At 39.9% G+C, this 19,153-nt stretch overlaps 1 long non-coding RNA gene across 3 annotated transcripts; it reads left to right on the forward strand.

Moving 5' to 3' along the window:
• Positions 1–1,796: 1,796 nt before the first annotated feature.
• On the forward strand, positions 1,797–14,256 carry LOC148153471 (uncharacterized). 3 transcript variants are annotated; one of them, XR_015761588.1, is made up of 5 exons: positions 1,797–5,472; positions 9,076–9,145; positions 9,537–9,608; positions 12,290–13,368; positions 14,003–14,256. It is a non-coding gene; the product is annotated as an uncharacterized LOC148153471 (long non-coding RNA). The 3 variants fall into 3 exon arrangements; XR_015761589.1 differs by lacking the exon at positions 1,797–5,472 and having other exon boundaries at positions 8,669–9,145; positions 12,290–12,361; positions 13,307–13,368; XR_015761587.1 differs by lacking the exon at positions 1,797–5,472 and having other exon boundaries at positions 8,669–9,145.
• Positions 14,257–19,153: the final 4,897 nt, after the last annotated feature.

Consider the following 19,153-nt stretch of genomic DNA (forward strand, 5'->3'; position numbering starts at 1 on the left):
TATGACAACTTGACATTAACCAGGAAATCATTACTGTTTAAACTTTACCTTTAATAACATAAAGTTACCTAATTTTTAAAGTGCAATCAGTAAAACTTTTATAACAAATTTATGCCAGTAATGATTTCTTGGTTAATATCAAGTTGTCATAACAAAGACATTTTGAATAATGTCAACTTTGTATTAAAAGTGTCATAATTTACCGAATGACGCTTTATGACAACAGTCATAAATATTCATCTAAAAAAAACAAAGCTTGTCAACACACTTCTAATCTAAAACCTGCAACAACAACAACAACAAAAAAACTCACAAATTTTCTCAAGTGTGTGTTCTGATGGGGTGGAGAGAGACAATGAACAGAGAGGAAAAATCAATAGTTGAACTACTGTGCCCTGCAGTAGTTAGTAGTAATAGTCCAGGATTCAAACACTCAAGAAAAGGGAGACAGATGATGAACTGTGTTGTGGCAGGTTGCTGCAAAGGCCAGAAGAAACTTTTGTAGGAGAACCAGGCAAAGAAATTAAAAGAAAAGTGTCGTGCTCCTCTACTCATCCCCCGGTGTTATCACTCTGCTGTGATGAAAAATAAAAACTCCCCTGCTTGTGTGTGTGTGTCTTTTTGGTGTTTTCAGGAGAGTAATCGTGGAAGTGGAGGTGCTTGGCGGGAGCTGAGGGGCTAACAATCATGGCCAAGAGATGGATGTGGAGAACATGGAGAGGTGCAAACTCTCAGCTAGGCGTTTAGTGCTACGTGATCAATCAGGAGCGGGTCGATGCGATCCAAAGCAGTTTAGTAAACAAGAGGATTTCATTTTTCAGCTGTTTGTTGGTGAGCAAGACCTCAAGACTTTGAAGTCCGATAAGTGTATCGCTGCTGCTGACATGACAAGAGTATTGATATGTCTTAAAAGAGTCTGAGTGTCAGAGGTGAAAGATGCTATTCAGTGTGTGTGTGTGTGTGTGTGTGTGTGTAGGTGCGTTGGTATATGTGGTTTAGCAGGACATTTCGTCAGAATACACGCAACACTAGCAGGACATTTTGAATTAACGGGACAGGGGCGGTGTCCTGCTAATTTTGACAAAAATCTAAAAGCGTAGAAAGGTTTCTATTGGTCCAATAACCCCAAAAATGCAAAAAAAACGAGATGTCCGTTTAATACACATAAACCAGATTTTGTGTATAATTTGTGTATCGCCACAGTGCCCCCGGTGGCAACTCTGTGTAATAGCAGGACCTTATGAATATTCACACAAGCTCTTGTTCTGATTGGTTGTCTGCCGGAAGGTCCCGCTAATTACTACAGTGTCTTTCTAATTCACGTCGCTGTTTACACACATGAATTGTGTGTAAATTGCCAACTCTTACACTGGGGATGAGTTGGAAATATGATTACTCTGTGCTATAAGACTGAATATTTTATAAAGGTTAGTTGGATGCCTAAACCCAACCTTTTGTCCAACCTTACATTGGACAAAAGGTGTATGTGGCACCTAAAAATATACAGAAATTAATATATATTTTTGATCAAATATTTTTTATTTAAAATATTATGAATAATACGTGTGTGGAATAAGTGTGTGGATTAAAATAAATATAAACCATAAGAGAGCCATTTTTTTCACCAAACTACTGCTAACAGTTTGTTGATTCTGGTCTGCTCTGCATCCTCAGAACCAGAACCAAACATTTTGAAGCAGAACTTAGCTTCAGTGCACCATAAATCTTGAATAAACTTACAGAAAACTGCAACACAGCTGAATTCCTTTAAATCAAGGCAACACCCCCCCACCCCCACCCCCCAAAAAACAACAATTTACAGTTGTTTCTAAATCTTAATCATTGGTACATGTATCAATATAATTAATGTATATGATTTTAATTTTGATTTTACTTTGAATTTAATTTCTATGTTTTTCTTTTTTTACGGTAAATGTATGTTAATTTTATCACTTTTTAGTCCTTTGATGTAAAGCACTTTGAACTGCCTTGCAGCTGAAATGTGCTATACAAATAAAATTGATTTGACAGCAGTTTTCAGATCTTGCCAAAGATTCTCCACTGAGTTTATGTCTAGACTTTGACTTTGCCATTCTAACACAGAAATATGTTTTTATTTATACCATTCCATTGTAGATCTGGCTTTATGTTTAGGGTAATTGTCCTGCTGGAAGGTGAACCTCTGCCCCAGCCTCAAGTCTTTTGCAGACTCCAGGTTCAGGAGTGTTCAGGTTTTCTTCCAAGATTTCCCTGTATTTGGCTCAATCCATCTTACAATCAACTCTAACAATCTTCCCTGTCCCTGAAGAAAAGAAGCACCCTCAGAGCATGATGCTGCCACCACCATTTTTGTCAGTGGGGAAGGTGTGTTCAGAGTTATGTGCAGTGTTTGTTCTCCACTACAAATAGTGCTCTGCATTTTTCCCAGAAAGTTAAATTTTGGTCTTGTCTTATCGTTTTTGCTGTATCCCAATATGGCTTCTGGCAAACTGCAAATGGGACTTCTTATAGTTTTCTTTATACAATGGCTTTTCTATTGCCACTCTTCCATAAAACCACATTTTTGCAGTGCATGACTAATAGTTATACTATACTGCATTTCAGAAATATCTCTGCATTTCATCCAGAGCCACCATGAACCTCTTGGCTGTATCTCTGATCAGTGCTCTTCTTGTTCAGCCTGTAAGTTTAGGTGGATGGCCTTTTCTTGGTAGGTTCACAGCTGTGTGATTTGCTCTTTCCATTTCCAGATGATTCGTGGAACAGTACTCTGTGAGATGGCCTAAGCCTGCTTTAAGCTTCTCCACAACTTTATCCCTGACCTGTCTGGTGTGTTCCGTGGACTTCATGATGCTGTTTGTTCCCCAATATTCTCTTAGCCAACTTTTGAGGCAGTCATAGAGGAGTTGAATTTTTTTACCATTTGCAGTCATCAGGCAACTTCTGAAGGCAATTGGCTGCATTCAGGGAAAGGGGGCTGAACACTTTTGCACACCGCACTTTTTAGCTTTTATTTGTAAAAACTGTTATGAATCATGTTTAGTTTTGTTTCTACTTCACAAGTATATACCACTTTGTGTTTGTCTTTCCCATAAAATTCTGTGAAAATATATTTCCAGTTGTGACAAAACTGGAAATTCAAGTTCAAGGGCTATGGATACTTTAGAAAGCCACTGTACAAATAGTAAGGCAAGTCCAATGACAGAACCACAACCGCCACAACCAAGTACCCAGTATAGTGTGAAGAAACATCTGAAGGGAATATAACCTTGAACACACCTCATTAAAATGGGAAATGCCACACAAAGTGGTAGAAAACGAACAAGCTAAGATCCTGTGGGCCTTCCATATACAGGAAGACAAAATGGGAAAAGCAAACCAACTGAACATGGTGATCATTGAGCAGCAGAGCAAAGCAGTTGTTATGATGTAGCTATCCTGAATGAACAGAAGGTACAGAAAAAAACTAGAGAAATACCAAAGGCTAAAAAACCCCATCATCCTCCTAGAACTTGAGTGGTTGACTTATTTTGGGCTGTCTAGTCCACAATACTAAATTTTGCTCTAGATGGGGTCTGGTGTCCACATGTTAGGCCATTATTTTATGACTTGGTGGTGGTGGAAGATTATAACACATTACAGGTTAGACTCAAGATGTTCAGTGTTTCTTTTGTTGTGTAAGTTTACAAAAGTTAGCAACTGCATATATTTACCATGGTGCTAAACATGGTGATTTAAAATGAATAAGTATTTTTCTGAGAAAAATGTTGTCCACATATCATGTAAAACAATAATTCTTTGTTTTTGGAATCATTAGGTCCCAGTCAGCCCATAGATGAATTAATAATGCACTCCATGTGAGAGTTTGGGTCTTAGGAGATTACAAAAAATGTGGAAGGTGAAAGCAACAGTAGTGCTTGTGGTCACTGAAACCCTTGGGGTAATGACCCCTAAACTGGAAGACTGGCTCAAACAAATACCTGGAGATAGATCAGACCTCTTGATACAGAGAAGCACACCTTTGGGAACTGCTAATATACTGTGAAGACCAAGGATCAATGAAGTATTTTTGAATTTGAAAGAAGGGATAACCAGTCATGGAGTAATACAGAATTAGAAATATAAAAATAAAAATCGTTTATTTAAAAAATATTTAAAGTGCCAAAAATATCATGATTATTTATGTTACTGTTAAGACAAAAATTTAAAGATTGATATTTTGTCGTTATCTCAATGTCTCTACTCTGCATACATGCAGATTGTCTAGGTAGTCTAAATTGTCTATTGGCAGGTACATCAGCCAATCTTTTTCTGCAGGTGTTGTGTCTGCCATTAGACAACAGTTTTTGTTTTTATGATATAAAGTGTTTTGAACTGCCCTGCTGCTGAAATGTGCTATACAAATAAACATGATTAATTGATTGAACAGAAATGATTAAAGGAAGTGACAACATTGCTGGTGGGAGATACCATCTAACTGTTGCCTCTTAATTAAAGAAAAATGTATGATAAACTATTTAACTTTGAAATATTGAATGAAAGTTACAAAATATTACTCAAAATTTTCTTGTTCCTGAAAAAAATCAGACCTTGTGTGCTTCAGAAACAAAATGGAATAATCCTTTTGTTGTACCCCTCCTCCTCTGTCAACGTGGTACAATCCGTCAAGTCCAGGTGCAAGCCATTAGTATTAATTGAACTTGTTTCATTTGTTTTGCGTGGAGAAAGAGGTAAGACTCATACAGAATCTCTTAAGACATTTAAGTACATATAGTTTTGTAATTTTGCTGAATGTTGTAGGTTACTTGATGCTTGGATACACCAAAGCATTTGATTTGCAGCATTTTAGCTAGTAATTACCAACCATGTTAGTCAGTGTACCAGAGTTTAAAGGGAAGGTGGCTCACTCCAGAATTAGATAAAACTGTATTTGGTCATTTTCTGTATATCAGTGAGTGATATTATTTCACAGGCACAAATGATCCTAGGTAATAATCATTAGTATTAAGATAATGTTTTAATATTTGAAGATTTTGAGAATCTGTCAATAGAAAGTCAATTATGTAGTACTGTGTACTTCAGTACATTTTCACATACAATAACATCAAATCATATTGTGTACAGCAGGGGTGTCAAACTCAAGGTCTTAAGGGCTGGTGTCCAGCAACTTTTAGATGTGTTTCTGATGCCACATGGCTGGATAAAATGGGGTGGTCATCAACTTGATTGCACTGAGAAGCTAATTCAGTCATATACTTAAGGTGTTTTAGACCAGACAAACATCTAAAAGTTGCAGTACCCTGGCCCTCGAGGCCTGGAGTTTGACACCCCTGGTGTACAGTATCATGTTGTATTCTCTGATCTTTGCAGGAGATGTCAACAACAAGGTCTCAGAGAGCAAACATGATTCCAGTTATTGCTCCTTAGGTGAAGATGAAGGATTTGATGTAAAATACCTCAATTCATTTAAAGGTGAGTTGTGACTATATTATGCACAGGATTCCAGAGTTTATTAAATGATCTTTTTTTTTTCTTTTGTTTTACTTTTTCACTTTTAAACTATTTTTATACTGCACATTATTAGCATAGATCATGATCGATGATCATTATAATCAGAACATCTTTCTTATTCCGAAGGAGACAAGCAACTGCTCAAAATACAATAGAAGCGTATGTGTATAAAATTAAAAAAAAAAAATTCCCTTCTCATCCTCTCTTTCATCCTCTGAGCTTGGGTCCTCTACCAGAGGCCTGGGAGCTTGAGGGTTCTGCGCAGTATCTTGGCTGTGCCTAGAACTGCACATTTCTGGACTGAGATGTCTGATGTTGTTCCTGGGATCTGTTTTAGCCACTGCTCCAGTTTGGGGGTGACTGCCCCGAGGGCCCCGATGACCACTGGCACCACTGTGGTCTTCACCTTCCAGGTCTTTTCCAGTTCCTCTCTGAGGCCCTGGTATTTCTCCAGTTTCTCATGCTCCTTTTTCCTGATGTTGTAGTCACTTGGTATTGCTACATCCACCACAACGGCTTTCCTCTGTTCTTTATCCACCGCTACAATGTCCGGTTGGTTCGCCATTACCATCTTGTCTGTCTGGATCTGGAAGTCCCACAGGATCTTAGTTCGGTCATTCTCCACCACCTTTGGGGGTGTTCCACACTTCGATCTCGGGGCTTCCAGTCTGAACAGATGTTTCTGTACACTATGCCCGCCACTTGGTTATGTCGTTCCATGTATGCTTTCCCTGCCAGCATCTTGCACCCTGCTGTTATGTGCTGGACTGTCTCAGAGGCCTCCTTGCACAACCTACACCTTGGGTCTTGTCTGGTGTGGTAGATCTGAGCCTCTATTGCCCTGGTGTTTAGGGCCTGTTCCTGGGCAGCCAGGATGAGGGCCTCTGTGCTGTCCTTGAGTCCAGCTTTTTCCAGCCATTGGTAGGATTTCCTGATATCAGCCACTTCAGTTATTTGTCGGTGGTACATCCCATGTAGGGGCCTGTCCTCCCATGATGGTTCCTCCAGCACCTCGTCCTCTGTTCCCCATTGCCTGAGACATTCGCTGAGCACATCGTCCGTTGAGGCTTTTTCCCTGATGTATTTATGGATCTTGGATGTTTCATCCTGGACAGTGGTTCTCACACTCACTAGTCCTCTGCCTCCTTCCTTACGGCTTGTGTACAGTCTCAGGGTGCTGGATTTGGGGTGGAACCCTCCATGCATGGTTAGTAGCTTCCAAGTCTTAACATCTGTGGCCTTCATCTCTTCCATTGGCCAGCTAATTATTCCGGCAGGGTATCTGATTACTGGTAAGGCACATATATCCATATATATATCCATATATCCATGAAAACATGGATATATATATATATATATATCCTTCTCATCGTCCGTGGGTGGTCTCTTTCATCCTCTGAGCTTGGGTCCTCTACCAGAGACCTGGGAGCTTGAGGGTTCTGCGCAGTATCTTGGCTGTGCCTAGAACTGGACATTTCTGGACTGAGCTGTCTGATGTTGTTCCTGGGATCTGTTTTAGCCACTGCTCCAGTTTGGGGGTGACTGCCCCGAGGGCCCCGATGACCACAGGCACCACTGTGGTCTTCACCTTCCAGGTCTTTTCCAGTTCCTCTCTGAGGCCCTGGTATTTCTCCAGTTTCTCATGCTCCTTTTTCCTGATGTTGTAGTCACTTGGTATTGCTACATCCACCACAACAACTTTCCTCTGTTCTTTATCCACCACCACAATGTCCGGTTGGTTCTCCATTACCATCTTGTCTATCTGGTTCTGGAAGTCCCGCAAGATCTTAGCTCGGTCATTCTCCACCACCTTTGGGGGTGTTCCCCACTTCGATCTTGGGGCTTCCAGTCCATATTCTGCACAGATGTTTCTGTACACTATGCTCGCCACTTGGTTATGTCGTTACATGTATGCTTTCCCTGCCAGCATCTTGCACTCTGCTGTTATGTCCTGGACTGTCTCAGGGGCCTCCTTGCACAACCTACACCTTGGGTCTTGTCTGGTGTGGTAGATCTGAGCCTCTATTGCTCTGGTGTTTAGGGCCTGTTCCTGGGCAGCCAGGATGAGGGCCTCTGTGCTGTCCTTGAGTCCAGCTTTTTCCAGCCATTGGTAGGATTTCCTGATATCAGCCACTTCAGTTATTTGTCGGTGGTACATCCCATGTAGGGGCTTGTCCTCCCATGATGGTACCTCTAGCACCTCGTCCTCTGTTCCCCATTGCCTGAGACATTCGCTGAGCACATCGTCTGTTGAGGCTTTGTCCTTGATGTATTTATGGATCTTGGATGTTTCATCCTGGACAGTGGCTCTCACACTTGCTAGTCCTCTGCCTCCTTCCTTACGGCTTGTGTACAGTCTCAGGGTGCTTGATTTGGGGTGGAACCCTCCATGCATGGTTAGTAGCTTCCAAGTCTTAATATCCGTGGCCTTTATCTCTTCCATTGGCCAGCTAATTATTCCAGCAGGGTATCTGATTACTGGTAAGGCATAGGTGTTTATTGCATGGATCTTGTTCTTGCCATTGAGCTGGCTTCTCAGGACTTGCCTTATTCATTGGAGGTATTTGACTGTGGCTCCTTTCCTTGTGACCTCATCGAGGTTGCCATTTGCTTGTGGTATTCCCAGGTACTTGTAACTGTCCTCAACAAATATATGGAGGACTGAGTTTTGAAATTACAAGTACAAAATAATGAGTTGCATTCAGTTGACAAAAAATGTTTAAGTAACCACAGAAAGACATCTAATTAGATCAATTAACTGATTTTGAAAAATGTTAATTTCAATTGCTACTATTTGATATATCTGCATTGTTTAAAGTTTATCCTACTTATTATGTGTACCTACAGGTTGGGGTGTGTTCAAAAAGCAGATTTCCTTATTGAGTACAGAGAAGTCATAAGTAGAAAGGAACAAGAAAACCGACTGAAAGTTTACCATGATACACTCGAGGTTCTTATGTTTGATTTCAACTTCAATGGACAAAAGCTTTGGTATGCGACTGTTTCAAGGTTGTTGTGTTTTTATTTTACATCTAAATACAGTGATGTAAACATTTTCAGCTTCATCAGTAAAAGTAGTTTTAGTTGGTAGAGGAATATCCTTCTGACATGCAAACACCAAATATGCGAAATCCTTTCCCTTGGATGGTATAATTATTCTTATTTTCATACTTAATATTTTAGTGTTGATGTTGCCAGAGAGGATGGATGATTGGGGAGGCTGGTAAATGATCAGATGAACCCAAACAGCAAAATGAAAGTTAAAAGAGTGGATGGAAGACCTCATCTGTTTATTTGCACTCAAATATATTGGTCCAGGGGAAGAAATCACTTATAATTATGGTGATTTTGACTGGCCATGGAGAAGAAAGGTGCTTATAAGTGTGAAAATACTATCAAAAATCATTCAAGTAGCACTGAAGACATATTTGAAGGATATGTCAAGTTGTAGTACAGGGTTTCATTATAGTTGAAAACAAGAAGTGGACAAGCACATACAGTAGGTGGACTTCATTTTTCTATTGAGAAGTATGGACTCATTCAGTGTACATCCCTTCATTTCAGATTTCCAAAGATGAACTGTCAGGTTGGTGATGTGGACGCATGCGGATCCTGTTCAACCAACCCTCCAGAGGTAATTTTGGTCTCCAATGACCAACTTACTCTCTAAAATAAAGTAATTGAAATGATATTAAGTATTGTTCAAACACACATGTGTTGTGCAATATTAGATATGTTAGCTGCATAAAAAGGGAGGACTGCATTTTGAAATTACAAGTATAGAAGAATGAAAATTACATTTAGAAGCGCACATACACACAGGTCCTGTGTAATACTCAAAATGTAAGGTGCAGGAATAAGGAGGACTGAGTTTTGAAATTACAAGTACAGAAGAATGAAAGTTACATTGAGAAGCACGCATACACACAGGTTCTGTGTAATACTCAAAATGTAAGGTGCAGGAATAGGGAGGACTGTTTTCTATATTGGGAACAAACATTTAGTGAGTGTTCTTTACATTTCAGATTTCCAAAGATGAACTGTGTCAGGCTGGTGACATGGATGCATGTGGATTCTGTTCAACCAACCCTCCTGAGGTAATTTTGGTCTCCAATGACCAACTTATTCTCTAAATTAAAGTAATTGAAATGACATTACGTAGAGTACAAACACATAGGTGTTGTGTAGTACTAGATTTGTTGGTTGCATAAAAAGGAGGACTGAGTTTTCAAATTACAAGTATAGAAGAATGAAAATTACATTTAGAAGTGCACATTTTGGTCTCCAACGACCAACTTTTTCTCTAAAATAAAGTAATTGAAATGATATGAAGTACTGTTCAAACACACGTGTTGTATAATCCTACATATGTTGGCTGCATAAAAGTGGAGGACTGGCTTTTGAAATTACAAGTATAGAAGACTGAAAGTTACATTGAGAAGCGCACATACACACAGGTCCTGTGTAATACTCAAAATGTAAGGTGCAGGAATAAGGAGGACTGAGTTTTGAAATTACAAGTACAGAAGAATGAAAGTTACATTGAGAAGCACGCATACACACAGGTTCTGTGTAATACTCAAAATGTAAGGTGCAGGAATAAGGAGGACTGAGTTTTGAAATTACAAGTACAGAAGAATGAAAGTTACATTGAGAAGCACGCATACACACAGGTCCTGTGTAATACTCAAAATGTAAGGTGCAGGAATAAGGAGGACTGAGTTTTGAAATTACAAGTACAGCAGAATGAAAGTTACATTGAAAAGCATGCATACACACAGGTCCTGTGTAATACTCAAAATGTAAGGTGCAGGAATAGGGAGGACTGAGTTTTGAAATTACAAGTACAGCAGAATGAAAGTTACATTGAAAAGCATGCATACACACAGGTCCTGTGTAATACTCAAAATGTAATGTGCAGGAATAGGGAGGACTGAGTTTTGAAATTACAAGTACAGAAGAATGAAAGTTACATAGAGAAGCACGCATACACACAGGTCCTGTGTAATACTCAATATGTAAGCTGCAGGAATAGGGAGGACTGCTTTCTACATTGGGAACAAACTCACATTTAGTGAGTGTTCTTTACATTTCAGATTTCAACCAACCCTCCAGAGGTAATTTTGGTCTCCAATGACCAACTTATTTTCTAAGATAAAGTCTTTGAAATTATATTGAGTACCAGTGGTCCCCAACCTTTTTATCACCGCGGACCGGTCAAGACTTGGCAATTTTTCTGAGGCTCGGGTTCTTTTTTTACCCTTAATTTCCCCTTACAGCAATCTTAGAACGTTGCTCACGATAATTGTAACTGTTCATCCTGCCATCTGTGGCATGATCGCATCCAGTCGTTGGAACATTGGGACTGCTCTGATCTAAAATCAGGCATATTCTAGCAACTTGTAGGGTTTTTACTTGATTGGGAGCTAGAACTCAACCTGTTGAACTTGACAGGTAGCCAATCAGAAAGCGCGGTGACGTAGCTCATGGAGGGGAATCCCAAAGAGCTGAGCAGACATGCACAAATGAGTCCGGTGGACATCGAAGATATGTGGAAATGGCATGAATGTTTATTCAGCATTTCGTACAAAGAATATCCATAGAAATGATGAGGAGTGGAGTTGGAGCAAAATTGCTACCACAGTTGATAAACCCGGTAACTTTTCAGCTATCCATTAAATTAACGTGACATTATTTTGTACTAAAGCCTGCTCACATGGCAAGATTTGCTCCTGTTATGTGGCTGGACACACGAACCTGTTGTACTTTTATCAGCTCTGTGGTCACAGAAGTTTGGAAAATCGTCTGAATCCTAAAATCATGCCGTGTGAACCAGACTTAAGACTTAGAAGCTCTATTTCTCTCGTCTCGATAACTGCCATAATGCTCTCAGACTCTGGTCGCTCTGGCAACGTTCACACATCCCTTCAAAATAAGATTTGAATATGCCACAAAAACGAACATTTATTTTCATGAAAATTTTAACTCACAACTATAAATTAATGGGAGTCCTGAGCTTGTTTCTCTGCAATGAGATGATCCCACCTGGGAAACGATGACACCCAATGCAGAGGGTGCTTGGTGTGTAATGGCAAAGCAGTTTGAAGCTTCATTGCCTCATTAGTAAGCCAGTGCATATTATGCAGAGTGGGCTTGGAACATGGGAGTCACCTACAGGTTCAGGATAAATCCACTCTCCTGTCTGTGGTCTTTCTCCGCTTTTCCAAAGAAACTTTCCAAAGACATCGCTTTCTTACTCATTGTGGGCTCAATGTTGCCGCACAAGACGTAACCGAGAGAATCCAGTTAAAGGGTTTTCAAAATAATGGATCCTCCAGACTCAGACAATACGTAACATGTAAATATTTTTCTTGTGCGACCCAGTACCAATTGGTCCACAGACTCGTACTACTCCGCGGTCCTGTGGTTGGGGATGACTGTTAAGTACGGTTCAAACACACAGGTCTTGTGTAATACTTGATATGTAAGCCACATAAAAAGGGAGGACTGAGTTTTGAAATTACATGTACAAAAGAATGAAAGTTACATTTAGAAGCGCTCATACACACAGGTCCTGTGTAATACTCAAAATGTAAGGGGAAGGAATAAGGAGGACTACGTTTTGAAATTACAAGTACAGAAGAATGAAAGTTGCATAAAGAAGCGCTCATACACACAGGTCCTGTGTAATACTCAAAATGTAATGGGCAGGAATAGGGAGGACTGTTTTCTAAATTGGGAACAAACTCATATTCAGTAAGTGTTCTTTACATTTCAGATTTCCAAAGATGAACCGTGTCAGGTTGGTGACGTGAATTCATGCGGATCCTGTTCAACCAACCCTCATGAGGTAATTTTGGTCTCCAACGACCAACTTATTTTCTAAAATAGAGTTTTTGATATGATATTAAGTACTGTTCAAACACACAAGTCTTGTGTAACACTTGATATGTAAGCTGCATAAAAGGGGGGAACTGAGGTTTGAAATTACACATATAAAAGAATGAAAGCTACATTTAGAAGCGCACATACACACAGGTCCTGTGTAATACTCAAAATGTAAGGTGCAGGAATAAGGAGGACTGAGTTTTGAAATTACTAGTACAGAAGAATGAAAGGTACATTGAGAAGCATGCATACAAAAAGGTCTTGTGTAATGCTCATCAGGTATGTTGCAGAAATTTCAAAAACTGAGTTTTGAAATTACAGGTAGAAAAGAATGAAAATTACTTTTAGAAGCGCACATACACACAAGTCCTGTGTAATACTCAAAATGTAAGGTGCAGGAATAAGGAGGACTGAGTTTTGAAATTACTAGTACAGAAGAATGAAAGGTACATTGAGAAGCATGCATACAAAAAGGTCTTGTGTAATGCTCATCAGGTATGTTGCAGAAATTTCAAAAACTGAGTTTTGAAATTACAGGTAGAAAAGAATGAAAATTACTTTTAGAAGCGCACATACACACAAGTCCTGTGTAATACTCAAAATGTAAGGTGCAGGAATAGGGAGGACTGAGTATTGAAATTACAAGTAAAGAAGAATGAAAGTCACATTTAGGAGGGCACATACACACAGGTCTTTTGTAATGCTCATCATGTAAGTTGCAGAAATTTGGAAAACTGAGTTTTGACATTACTAGTAGAAAAGATAGAAAATTACACTTAGAAACGCACATACACACAGGTCCTGTGTAATACTCAAAATGTAAGGTGCAGAAATAGGGAGGACTGTTTTCTACATTTTCAACAAACTCACATTTATTGAGTGTTCTTTACATTTCAAATTTCCAAAGATGAACTGTGTCAGGTTGGTGACATGGATGTATGCGGATCCTGTTCAACCAACCCTCCTGAGGTAATTTTGCTCTCCAACAACCAACTTAGATTCTTATATAAAGTCACTAAAATAATATGAAGTACTCTTCAAACACACAGGTCTTGTATAATACTTATCATGTAAGATGTAGAAATGTGGAAGACTGAGTTTTGAAATTAGAGGTAGAAAAGAATGAAAGTTAAATTTAGATGCACACAGACACATGGATCCTGTGTAATACTCAACTTGACAGGTTCATACATTAGGTAGACATTGTTTATTTTAATTTTTTTTTAGAAACAATCATTCAGTATTCATATACTGATATAAATTTGTTATCAAAGAATTACTGATTACACTTTAAAAATTAGGTATCTTCATGTTATTAAAGGTAAGTTTAAACAGTAATGATTTCTTAGTTAATGTCAAGATGTCATAACAAAGACATTTTGAATAATGTCAACTTTGTATTAAAAGTGTCATAATTTACCGAATGACGCTTTATGACAACAGTCATAAATATTCATGAAGGCTTATTCATGTTCATGACATGTGTTGTCATGTTTATGACAGTGTCATGACAGTCTTATTCACCCCCCTTCAAATAAAGTGTTACCGAAATATTCTTGCTGAAATGCTTTCAATGTATACAAAATATGTTTTTAATCAACAGGTCTGTCCAGAACAAAGTTCAAGTGAGGTGACATCATCAGAAGAGGAGTATGTTCCTGATTCCCTAGATGATTCAGACATCTCATGGGATGACAGATGCACTGCACAGAAATATGGACCAGTTATAGTCCATATTTCCATGTTTGGACTTCTTAATGCACATAAATTGTATGTTTTTTGTATGTGTATGCTGTGGTCCTGATAAATAAAATTGGCCCTGATAATTACTGTTGGTGTCATGGGCGGAGCCAAGCACCTCATTATCTTTTGTCCTTTTAATACAGCATTGCATCAGGTTCTCATATTTTGAGTTCTGATGTGTGTATCTAAATTTTTAAGTGAGATCTATGTTGTGTAGCTCAAACAAGATTTTTGACAACTTACTACGTCTTTCTAGCATAAGTGGAAAGGGGTGTCCGTTTAATGTTGCAAAAAACTGGTTTGAAAAAATTGTCCTGCTAATACATATAAACCCGTATGTGTGTGTGTGCGGCATGTATTTAATACCTTGTGGGGACACAGGCGCAGTGGGTCCCCACCAGGGGTAAAAGTAAGGGGGTACGGTCGGGTACTGCGTACCCCTAAAAGATTTAGCGGGGGTTCGCAGTACCTGCAAGAGAGGGGAGGGGCTGTCTGCTGTAAAAAATCAATGGATTCACTGAGCAGCCGTGACTGATTAGTTTTTCAAGAACAATCTAAAACAGTTAATAAATAACTTTTTCCCCATTTCATATTATTTCTGAACTGTTCTTTGCTAGAGCAGCGGTGCAACATGTCGATAGCGGAAGGTTTTGAGTCGATCTCAGCATCAGGTGACAAACTGAACGCCGCCAGGAAGCTGAGACCAGGTCCTCCTCTGATTGGCTTATCAAAACGTTCAGAACTTTATGAAACAACAACAACAAAAAGTCAACAAAACGTGCTCAAATTAATGACCCAACAACAATAATAATCTCAGTAATTATCATTTCAACAAGGTGTTGCGCAATACTGTGCGTTTCGGTTCCATTACCAAAATAACGAGCAGAGCAGGAGTTTAAAATGAACTAATCAGCCACCGCTGTGTTCATGGAGGCTAATTAATGATCGCAAAATAAATATCAAATCTGAAAAACTGATATTGTGACAGACTGAATGTTTTAACGTAATTCTCTGGCCGGCTTGTGGAGCGCAGGAGGTTGCCATGACAACGGGTGTGCTCAAACGACAGAGAGAGACGGAGAATAAAAAGGTGCCAGTGGTTTAGAGTTGATCACCTGTTCAGGTTGTTTTACCTTTGTTTACCTTTGCTGTGGCTCATCACAGCCTGTAATTACTGAACGTTCAATAAACGACAAACTTGGATTAATTACCTCGTTCTTTGTTACTATACGTCATTTACAACAAACATCAAACACGGTAAATATCTTTCATTAAGTATTTAACAAACAAATGGCTTCTACCACGATAATTATGTGAAATTAAATTAATTGTCTTATATAAAAAATAGTTTGATGCTGTCGGGCTCAGAGTCTGAGAGGCTTTTCCTTTAACAAACAATTTTTTTGCTTCTTATTTAGTGGAAATATTGATGTTGTTGATACTTTCTCCAAAATAATAACCTTTTTCAACCTTTATAGCTCCACTGTTGAAAATGAGGCTCTAACATTCACAAATGATATTGAAACAAAATCCAGTCCAACATCTGGTTTGAGGTGATTCCTTTGGATCCTGTTGGAGGAAAAATATCCCAACTTCAGAAGATGAGCTTTAACCTAACAGAGCTCTGAGGTTCCTCCTGTCAGTGTGAGAGTCAGGCTGAGGAGGAGCCATGTTAGGAAGAGAAGTGGAAGCTGGAGGATCTTCAGAACAAACAGGTCATGATGCTGGGCTACTGATTATCCCTCTGTCTGGACACAGGATCAATAGAACCAGTTTAAAAGCTACAATGAATGGTTATATGCCAGACATGGAAAACTGGGATGCACTCCATGCCATGAAGTTCAGAGTTTAGGCCTCATGGCATCTCAAGGTGTCAACATTGCAGCCAGTGGGCTGAAGGAGATACAGCTTTATATTGTAGCAATTCAAGAGCTAATTAAAAAAAATAATCAGCACAGAAACTCCAAAGCACACAAAGAAGCAATAAAAAAAAATTCCCTTCTCACCCTCCGCGGGTGGTCTCTCTCTCTCTTTCATCCTCTGAGCTCGGGTCCTCTACCAGAGGCCTGGGAGCTTGAGGGTTCTGTGCAGTATCTTGGCTGTGCCTAGAACTGCACATTTTCTGGACTGAGATGTCTGATGTTGTTCCTGGGATCTGTTTTAGCCACTGCTCCAGTTTGGGGGTGACTGCCCCGAGGGCCCCGATGACCACAGGCACCACTGTGGTCTTCACCTTCCAGGCCTTCTCCAGTTCCTCTCTGAGGCCCTGGTATTTCTCCAGTTTCTCATGCTCCTTCTTCCTGATGTTGTGGTCACTTGGTATTGCTACATCCACCACAACGGCTTTCCTCTGTTCTTTATCCACCACCACAATGTCCGGTTGGTTCTCCATTACCATCTTGTCTGTCTGGATCTGGAAGTCCCACAGGATCTTAGCTCGGTCATTCTCCACCACGTTTGGGGGTGTTCCCCACTTTGATCTCGGGGCTTCCAGTCCATATTCTGCACAGATGTTTCTGTACACTATGCCCGCCACTTGGTTATGTCGTTCCATGTACGCTTTCCCTGCCAGCATCTTGCACCCTGCTGTTATGTGCTGGACTGTCTCAGAGGCCTCCTTGCACAACCTACACCTTGGGTCTTGTCTCGTGTGGTAGATCTGAGCCTCTATTGCTCTGGTGTTTAGGGCCTGTTCCTGGGCGGCCAGGATGAGGGCCTCCGTGCTGTCCTTGAGTCCAGCTTTCTCCAGCCATTGGTAGGATTTCCTGATATCAGCCACTTCAGTTATTTGTCGGTGGTACATCCCATGTAGGGGCTTGTCCTCCCATGATGGTTCCTCCAGCACCTCGTCCTCTGTTCCCCATTGCCTGAGACATTCGCTGAGCACATCGTCCGTTGAGGCTTTGTCCTTGATGTATTTATGGATCTTGGATGTTTCATCCTGGACAGTGGCTCTCACACTCACTAGTCCTCTGCCTCCTTCCTTACGGCTCGTGTACAGTCTCAGGGTGCTGGATTTGGGGTGGAACCCTCCATGCATGGTTAGTAGCTTCCGAGTCTTAACATCCGTGGCCTTCATCTCTTCCATTGGCCAGCTAATTATTCCGGCAGGGTATCTGATTACTGGTAAGGCATAGCTGTTTATTGCACGGATCTTGTTCTTGCCATTGAGCTGGCTTCTCAGGACTTGCCTTATTTGTTGGAGGTATTTGGCTGTGGCTCCTTTCCTTGTGACCTCATCGAGGTTGCCATTTGCTTGTGGTATTCCCAGGTACTTGTAGCTGTGCTCTATGTCTGCTATTGTTCCCTCTGGGAGTGAGACCCCTTCTGTGTGGATGACCTTCCCTCTCTTTGTAACCATCCGGCCACACTTCTCTAGTCCGAATGACATCCCAATGTCAGTGCTGTAGATACTGGTGGTGTGGATCAGTGAGTCGATGTTTTGCTCGCTCTTGGCGTACAGCTTGATGTCATCCATGTAGAGGAGGTGACTGATTGTGGCCCCATTCTTGAGTCGGTATCCGTAGCCAGTCTTGTTGATGATTTGGCTGAGCATCTCCTTGGTATATGCCACATTTGATGGACACTTGTGCAAGTGGTTTGCAGTTGGCTTCAAGGATGGTTTTCCACAGCCCCATCGAGTTTGCAATGAAGGCTCTTAGAGTCCTATTGATGTTGTACATCTCTAAGCATTCAATGATCCAGGTATGTGGCAATGAGTCATATGCTTTCTTGTAATCAATCCAAGCGGTGCACAGGTTGGTGTGTCGGGTTTTGCAGTCTCGGGTGACTGTGTGGTCTACAAGGAGTTGGTGTTTGGCTCCTCTGCTGTTTATGCCGATGCCCTTCTGTGACGTGCTCATGTATTTATCCATGTGTCCGCTTATCTTAGCTGCTATGATGCCTGATATGAGCTTCCATGTTGTAGGGAGACAGGTTATCGGCCGATAGTTGGATGGGACTGAACCCTTTGAGGGATCCTTCTGGATCAGGAGGATCCCGTTGAGGAGTTATATATATATATATATATATATATATATATATATATATATATATATATATATATATATATATATATATATATATAACATATTATTTATAATATTTATTTATTTATTTATTTATTTATTTATTTATTTATTTATTTATTTATTTATTTTTTGTCATAGTACCTCCAAGAATTTAAAACTACTTTCACCCCTGGATGTGCGTAATGTGCCAGCTCAGTTGTGAAAGAAACTATGAAACATTCTGGAAAAACAACCATCCCTGACTGTGAAGACAGTACCAAGTCAAAGAAGATGGCTGTTAAAAAGAGCAGACATTCCTGTTTGTCCGACTTTAATTGCTCAATATTTGGAACATGAACTGAAAGGCTTCATTCACTTCAGCTACTGCCATTCCAAACTACATATCTTATCCATGTGTTTCCTTTGGTTAAACAAATAGTTTTATTATTCAAAACTATTTATCTTACCAATAGATAGATAAAACTGTCTATCAGGGTAAATAAGACCCCTGTAAACAAACTTTGTCTTGCCTCATAAACCTAATATTGTGTTTCATCTCATCTTGTGAGCTAGATATATTATCATCACTCCATTATCTAGACAGTAAAATTATATATATATAACTTTTCTTGTGGTTTCAGTTGGTTTACTTCTGATATTCATTAAGAGTAATGTGAAGAACTTGTCAAATCTTTGCATCTTTATGCATCAAGTTTCCACAGTGATTATTTTACCTTTTGTTTTCGTAACCCTTAAATGTATTTTTAAGAATGATTTTAACATTTCTGAAGTCGATTTGTCTTTGTTCTTCTTTGACTGTTGTTGTACCACAAACCTTTGCAGTGTTGTTCCAATCATGAAGTTTGTTTTTTCTTCATAAATTCACAGAATCTCGTGTGAAAATATCTCCTCAGTTCATACAAGCTGGTTCCCCTCAGGAAGCACAAACCCCTGTGATCGGTTGTGTCTCTCGGAGAGCAGCACAGCCCGGTGTGTGTAGG

Source organism: Poecilia mexicana, unplaced genomic scaffold (genome assembly GCF_051168715.1).
Source record: "Poecilia mexicana isolate PSO_F unplaced genomic scaffold, ASM5116871v1 scaffold_20, whole genome shotgun sequence".
Taxonomy (NCBI): Eukaryota; Metazoa; Chordata; class Actinopteri; order Cyprinodontiformes; family Poeciliidae; genus Poecilia; species Poecilia mexicana.